The following is a 6662-nucleotide window of genomic DNA, read 5'->3' as shown; positions in this document are numbered from 1 at the left end:
CGGTGAAACCAGTCACGAAGACCTGAAGGAAGCTTCAGTCAGACTTAATCTCATGGTTTGTGACCCTGTCGGGTTTAGAGGCCTTGACCCTGCACTGAATCTTTTGTGATAGGGTCAAAAATGTGCCAGGGTCTGCTAGAGGAGGGTCCTGAACATGGCAGGAAAAGCATAAAAGTTCAGGGTCCAGGAAGGGTTAGGGGTCTGACGGTTCAGGGGCCGAGTGCCTGTCTCTGGGATAAGGTCCTGATCCAGGGACTCCTGAGAAAATCTCCATCCATTCTTCACGGCCCAGCTTAATGCCTCTGGGTGCTGTTTCTGCAGAGCCCGGTACAAAGCCTTGGTATGTGGTACTAGTATTTATTATTATAACTAAGTACTAGTTTGACAAGTAGGGTTGCCACAGAATAAAAGTAGGCAAAAGGCTTAAAAGCTGCACCTACCAGCATTCAGGGAGGCAGAGGCAGGCGGGATCTCTGAGTTTGAGGCCACCCTGGTCTACAAAGCAAGTCTAGGACAGCCAAGGCTACACAGAGAAACCCTGCCTCAAAAAACAAAACAAAACAAAACAAAGCAAAAGCCGCACCTATTATTGGTTTTCTGGGTCACTCTGAGAAAGGCTTTTAATATTCTCAGGCCTCAGTCTCCTCACCTATGGACTGGGAATGGAAATTTTAGACTTAATTTTCCTAGAGTGGTTTTATGAATGAAGAGAAATCATTCTAGGAAGGCAGTACTGGTAGGGGAAGGACTTGACATTATTATTATTCTTTTTCCTTCTTCAACAGCTCAGCAACAAGACACACTGTACATATAAAATTATTTTTTACAGCTAACGTTTAATGTGCACTCATGACATGCCAGGCTCTAAGTGTTTCTGTTATATATCATCTCGATCATCGAGTCCTCTCTGCGGCTCTGTGGGGCAGGTGCTGCTGTTATCTTCATTTACAGAAGAGGAAACTGAGGGATGGAGAGTTGAAGCAACTTTCCAGAAGACTCCTGGCTAGGGGGTAGGTGCGCTAGTATGAAGGCCTGGGCAGACACTAGGTCTACATCCTTGCGGACAACGTGGTTGCTCAGTATGTGGAGGCTTGGAGAGGGCCAATCCTGATCTTCCGAACTAACGTAGGCAAGGTATCCAACTTTCTTTGGCCTCGTGGGATTTTATTCGGTTCTTGGTGGTAGAGACGGGCCTGTAGAATTTAATCGATTAACACCCTAACACCCTCTAACACCCTCTGTTCCCAATTTCCACGCCCAAGTTTAGGAGCTTTTCCTTCTCAGCACTACTATTTTTGCCATTGGCCTTGGTATAAAAAGAACAGGGGCTCCGGAGTCAGATAAAATGGCTTCTATTCCTGATTGCTGGCACTTACTAATCTTGCTGCCTTGGCTAAGCAAATACTCTCTAGGCTCCAGTTTCCTCTTTTATAAAGTGGGGCTACATTGTGTGAGACAGTAAACATGGAGCATAAGGTGAGTGATGGGTATGTATTATGGAAAAGTGCCCTTGGAAAAAAAACGGGGTCCCTGGTCAGAGGTCATTATCTTATGGTGCTCTTCCCTGCAAGCTAACTTCTGAGCCCAGGCCTCAGGTAAAACAACTTTGATTTATTCATCACTTATGCTAAATACTGTGTGCATGATCCCACTTAATTCTCAAAGCAACTCTATAATCCAGAACGGCCATTGTCATCACACTGGGAAAAACAGGCTTGGAAATGTGAATTGCTGGCTTAAGGTCACACAACTGATGAAAGATGGAGCTAGGACTGGCACCCAGGTCTGTTTCGGCTCATATCCCCTGTGCTCACACTCAGTGCTCTGCCTCCTGAGTCACAGCAAGTTTCTGGGGACTTTGATGACATAGGAGAAGGCAGGTGATCTACAGACGAAGAAGGGGGACTTTGCCACCGTCTAGATGTGGCTGTGACTTGCTTAGGTAGATTCTCACAGCTCCTGCATGGAGGGGGCACCCCCTCCTCCCCAGTTCAGCTTCAGTAAGAGCCCAGGTCAAGGGAACAGTTGCAGGGTCCAAGTCTACTTCAGCTCAGGCTCCCATTCAAAGCTGAATAATCGGGAGCCCTTCAAGAAGGATTTCTGAAAAGCCATCAGGAGTGAATCATTGACTTAGGGAGGCGATGAATCAACCGGGAGTTCATAAAACGGCAAATGAATCGGGTGTGAGAGCAACGGAGCCACTGCTATTCCCCAGAACCCTCCAGGGACAGAGAGCCGAGAGAAAAGAAATAAAAATAACACGGGGCCTTATGCCTGCTACAAACCGGAGGCAAGCCCTCTTTCTATGTGGGGAGGCAGAGTGAAAGGGGGGACAGGGCCCACTGGTGGGTGAAGTAGAGCAAAGGAAGCTCCCAGGGTATTTGGGATCCCTGGGTCCAGGCTGTGGGTGTAATTAGCAAACGCCTTTTCCCCTTCTTTTCAGGAGCCCTCACAAGAAAGAACACTGATTTTGACGAACACCCAAAATAATGTGAGATCAGGCACCATGCATTATGCATGAGGTCTGATTTAACATGAACATTATTTCTTGTGTACGAGACCATATGCCTCCGTGCTGTCTCTGCAGCCTAATAAAACCCAGACCCACCCTGGTCAGGCTCAGCAGGGAGATGTGTCCACTGCCGTGTGTGGCTGGAGATGAGGTGGGCAGGGGAAGGGGTCTGTAGCACAGTGCTCCTGGTCCTTGGGTCATGTGAGGAGAGTCCATTAAGATGCCCTGAAGGGGAGGTGGGAAGCAGGGGATGGGTTATACTCTTGTAGTGCACAGTGGGTATTACTTCATGAAATGCTAATGCGTGTGTTCGAGTGCGTCGTGCAGGCGTGTGTGCGTGTGTGTGTGTGTGTGTGTGTGTGTGTGTGTGTGTGTGAGAGAGAGAGAGAGAGAGAGAGAGAGAGAGAGAGAGAGAGATCAGGAGCCCCATGACTAGGTGCAGCTGGGTTCATGGCAGGGCCACGTGGGGGCCTACTCATGGTTGGGTTTTACTGTTTTAGGATGGTGGTGGAATGGATGGAGCTAATTGCTGTGTGTTTGTATATATACACGCATATGTATGTGTGGGGGTGTGTGTTTAAAAAATAAGATCACACATACATACAAACACACAGCCTAACTTTAATTATCTGAAAGGAGCAGAAAGAGATCTGGGGAGGAGCTGGGGCCATGATGGGCAGGGATGTGCTTGGGAAGGCGGTTTGAGGGGTAAGTGCTTAGAAATCTTGAAAGGAGAGGGTCTGGCTAAGCGTGACGGCGGATGGCAGTGTGTGTTTATCAAACAGCACTCGGGCCAGGTGCCTGGACTTCCAAGAGTTCGGTGCTAACCACCAGGAAGCTGGGTCTGGATGGCCGAACAGTGGTGTGGATGAGGCCCTGTGTGGTGGCGGTGGTGGTGGTGTGTGTGAGCTGTTGAGGAGCTGATGAGCTGGTGAGGGGAGAGCTGGGGATGTTTGTGAGGAGAGATGGAAGAGCAGCATGTGGTAGTGGGCTTCTGAGTGTGGCTGTGAGAGTGGGCAGGTGGTAGATGGGAAGGGAAGGGTCACAGACAAGCCTATCTGTGTCTCTGTGTGAAGTGGGATTTCTTCCTTGGGGGCCCGAAGCCACCTCTTGCTGGCAAAGCCTAGAGTCAGCACATTGAGGCTGGCTTGGGGAGAAGGGCAGGCTCAAGAATTAGGCCGTTCTGGTGACTGGTGTCGTGTCCCAGCATAGGGACCAATAGAGGGCAGTCCTCCCACACAGAGTCCTGCGCAGCACTGGGGAAGCCCCGGCCGACCTGGCAAACACTAACTCTAGGGCCTTCACAGATGATAGGCGGGGACAAAACTCAAAGCTGCCTCTGGCAGTAGTCTCTAACCCGAGACCCTGGGAAGAGCCCCTTGGCTAAACTTATGGGCGTAGCTGGGCTCGATAACCCTGTCCCACTTTCCCCTCTGCCTAAGCAACTCTGTTCTGGAGCTCAAATCGTGCTGTGGAAAGTTCAGAAAGGAAGAAGGCTGGGTGGGTCATGTTGACTCATCTCCCCTTAGAGCCTGTGTAGGAACTTCCAAGGAGCTCCGAGTGGGCAGCCATGGCTAGGAGTCAGGTGGACCTGTGGACACTCAGTTGAATTCTAGGGGCAAGGGACACTTGCTTGGCATTTGTACCAGGCCACACAGAAGCCTGTGCAACCCAGGGAAGGATAATATCAATGTGCTTGGTGCTCAGGGCAGGGTACCTTCTGGATTTGCCTTGATGACCACAGTGGCCACCTTCCTTCTTTCCAGTGTTAACAGCCCCTTAGCCTTCGAAAACGCGCTCTAGGTCAGATTCTCAGTAATAATATGGATTCCCCCGGTACCATGTGGCTCTTGGCACCAGCCACACAGGCAGCAGAATACACAAATATCAGCAGGTAGGTGCCGACCCGTGGCTCCACGATAATGGGAAATAACTTCGTTTGAGTGTAAAGGGTGAGAGGTGGCTTCAGTAATTCCAGGCTTGCAGTGGAAAGTTGTGTTTCGTTGGGGGCGAATGTTAGGGATGCCTCTCCTGGACAAACGGAGGCCCGCAGAATGCTGGTGTAAGCGGGGAGACCTGCATATGGGAAATACAGGAGCCCACAACTGATGTGCCTTTCTTAAACTGTTTTGTCAAGAGGTTAGGACTCTAGGTTCTGAGGTTGTCTGGAGCAGGAGTGTGGAGGAAGAAGCCTTAGGGCCTTCTGCTCCGAAGGGGTGTTATCCCAGTCTGGTGTCTCATTAAGCAAAATCCTTGCAGTGCAAGATTTTCTCCCACCCCCTTTCCCACCTTTCCCTCTCTCTTTTTGTTCTGCTCCTCAGCTGCCGCTGGCTCTTGGGAGGCTACATTGTTTTGCTATTTTTGAGTTGACTTGCTTAAATAATAAGCCCACCCTCTTGTACAAGATTAAGCAGACAATTAGGAAATCAATCAATCAATTGGTGTCAGCTGTAGGCAAGAGGCCAGTGAAAGGCCCGTCTTCCTCGAGGCCCTTCCAATTTCAAAACCTGCAGAGGCTGGCAGGGACTGGGAAGTTTCATTTACTTCCATTTTGGGAGCCCCCCCCCCCCCAAAGGCAGAGACAAACCTAGAGGTGGAGAACTCAGGAGTATGAGAAGGCTTCAGAGTTTTTTATTTAATGGAGCATGAAATGAGAGGCCGAGGGAGGGTGGCCAGGGGCTCCGGTGCCATCTCCCTGCTGGCCCACAAGTCTGTCTCCTTAAGAAGCACAATGAGGTTCAGTAGTGACAGGAGGAACAGCAGGGACTCTGGTGCCCATCACAGGCTAGCCATGAACTAAGTTGAACTAAAGAGAAAAAAAAAAAAAAATTAAAAGGAGCAGAGAGAAGGAGCTGAGGTTTTGAAAAATCCAGGAGCCTTTGTGCTCCCTCTAAGCTCGAGGGGTGGCAAAGTCAGCAGCACCCATCAACGTGGCAGTTATCCCACTGTCCCGGCCCAGCCAAGGACCAGCAGTTTGGGGTCCTGAAACACCTGTCTCTGGGCATCAACCAGTCCACCAGTTACAGTTAGGTGCTCTCCAAGGCCCAGACAGCTTCCCAGGCACACAGGCCCCCCACATACCCCTTCACCAGGGATCAACTTTCTCCCCAAACAGGCCACAGCGCCTTCAAGCTGCTTTGCTCCGCATAGTACGAAGAACCTCATATTTCTCCTGAGAAGGAAAAAGAACCATGGTGTATGGGAGAAATGGTAAGAGTTGTTTTAAAAGGACAAAAAAAAAAAAAAAAAAAAAAAAAGTCTTGACTGGGATGCCATCTTGGGTTTTGAGCTGGACTGAGACCTGCTCCAAGCATCGGGACCTTCTCAGGGGAGGCTGCTACTCAAGAATTGAGAACATTTCTGAATGTTTCCCCTCAGGTCCTGCTGCTCAGCCCTGCATCCTCCCTCCCACCAGCTCTCCCCCCTGTGTGGTTTTTGGGTGTCTACCCCAGAAGATATGCCAAGCTTTTTCCACAGCATAGTCTATGCCCCTACTTCTCTCAAGAGTGGCTGGGACTGGCAGTCTGTTTGCAAAGCAGAGCTAGCTTCGCCCGAGCAGACAAGCACGACTCCCAAGCTGACTTAGTTCTGCAGGACCACTGAATGGACCTGAGTTCACCAGATGCCTAGTGTATCTAGGGGGACATGGGTACCATTTGTTTGGATGGAGAGCCGGTTGGGGTAGGATGGAAGAGCCTGACCAGGTAGGTTCCCAGTTGCGCTATAACCTAAAAACTTGGCTTGGACCCCGTAAGTGGAATGCAAGGTAAAATCAAAGTTAAGGGTTGGGGTGTCAAGCAAGAGGAAAACAGTGAGGGCTAGGAATAAAGGAAGAGGTGAGCCTCTTCGGCTGAGAACAGTGAGCTAATGACGGGGATGCATGGCTGAGCCCAGGTTCAGCCATGTTGTGTTATCAATGGCTTACTGTCCTAGGCCCTGGTCTGGTCTTAAAAGTCAATGGGAACAGGATGTGATTCATTTTCTCTAGACTGGTGTACCTGGGCCAGGTGCCCAACTGTTGACCAAGCAACAGGCAGGCAGTCCTGATACTGACCCGGAAGAAGGCTGGTAGTGGCCTTTCACTGAGTCTAGAGCTTCGGGAGAGGGTACCAGGCAAGGGAATCTCATGGCTTCCTGCAAAATAAGCCCA

The sequence above is a fragment of the Psammomys obesus genome, unplaced genomic scaffold (assembly GCF_907164565.1).
Source record: "Psammomys obesus unplaced genomic scaffold, mPsaObe1.curated_primary_1811, whole genome shotgun sequence".
NCBI lineage: Eukaryota > Metazoa > Chordata > Mammalia > Rodentia > Muridae > Psammomys > Psammomys obesus.
Note: the sequence above shows the minus strand (reverse complement) of the source record.